The sequence below is a fragment of the Acyrthosiphon pisum genome, chromosome A1 (assembly GCF_005508785.2).
Source record: "Acyrthosiphon pisum isolate AL4f chromosome A1, pea_aphid_22Mar2018_4r6ur, whole genome shotgun sequence".
Lineage (NCBI taxonomy): Eukaryota > Metazoa > Arthropoda > Insecta > Hemiptera > Aphididae > Acyrthosiphon > Acyrthosiphon pisum.
In genome coordinates, this window is record NC_042494.1 from 28,134,645 (window position 1) to 28,136,346 (window position 1,702).

Here is a 1,702-nt window from a genome sequence, read left to right on the forward strand (position 1 = left end):
ACACGTATAGCTAACCTTACAATACTCGATTTGTAAATTCGAAGAAAAGAGAGAAGACTAATACTAAGCCCAGAAAATCTATAATATTATGTTGTGTTTCATCAAAGGTTTTTACTCAGACTGATAATATTATCGGTCGGACATCAGAAACGTATAATGCAATCATATTTTTATCATTGCGGCGATAAACATAATAGTAATCCTCTATAAGTATCAAAGTGTAGATCGATGATACAGATATTATCATTGGCGCAAATAAGGACAGGGGTAGTCATTCAAAAAAAATATTACGGGGGAAGGGACTTTACAGACATCTCAAAAAATGTGGGCTTTTCACATCCATGAGTAAATTATTATATTATTATACACGGGTTGTGATCACTGCAGACTTGTCGATCATTGTTTGTGGCGCCACGCCGTGGTTGCTTCTCTCCTTTTGTTCATAACATCGAATACAGTTCTCATTAGAAGTCACACTCGCAGTTGTGTATAATATATTTTACGAAACCTTTCACTTGTACAGTATGCCATTGACCAAGTTTAATCAATGTATATTTATTCCATTCTTCTTACCAAATGTTTCCTTTTGATTTCAATAAATAATATTATATTTTTCATAACATTTCAACCATTGCATCGCATAAATATACTAAACATAATTAAATTTCGACTCAACTACATGTTGCTCCCAACACTAAACTTGCGCGAATGAGTAAAAATGTCTTATTATTTCCGCTATAGTACAATACTCTGTCTGAAAATAAATCAATCAATATTGCCAAGAACATTTAGGATGCAAATTTAATATGTGCACACTACGATTCAGTTACCTAATAAATTTAATTATTTTTTTTAAAAACAGTTTGCACGTGTATCGTAATTTTTTTTTTATTTTCATTACAGCTTATTTTTAAATTTTTCGTTTTATTAATAACTTTAGCTTACAAATTACAGTATTTTTTTTTATGAAAATTATAAGTAGTTACAAAGAAGACTTTTGGGACTTAGAAAATATTCCTAAAGACTTAGAAAATATTCCTAAAATAATAATTATGTTAAGTAGGCATTTGAAATTAGTATTTTTTGTATAATTTTACAAATACTAACATGACGTCAAAATTTGGATATATTTACATTGTAACTACAGTTTATTACAAGGTATCAATAACGGAAAGTTTTATGAGCATCAATACATCTTGGTAAATAGTAATGCTTAAGCTGAATACTTTATTGTCAATTAAAAAAAAAAAATGTCTTTTTTGTGAGGTGCGATGCTTAAATATAAAAATCAGGTAAATTTTTCCTATAAATGGTCCCGACTTTAGGTACCTACGAACATGTTTCCACCAGTTCTTTATAACAATTTCCGTCAAGTCTTGTTCATTTGAATGATAATATATACAGGTATTCGATATTTGTCAACTAGAGGTATTTTTTGGTATTACTGGTAATAATTATACGAGTATTTTTGGTGATTACCAAATTATGCATATCAGTATTTTTAAATAATACTTAACCAATTACAGTTATTGACTGCATTTTATCGAAAATACGATTAGCCCTGCCAAATGTTTGTTTAACTTTGCCTGTATTAAGCATTGGTAGGTTGTTTATTAAAGCAAGAAATGGGTGAATGAATTATAAAAAATTAAAGATGATCTTATCCCGCTTGACAACTAAAATATCGATTAAAAGCTGACAC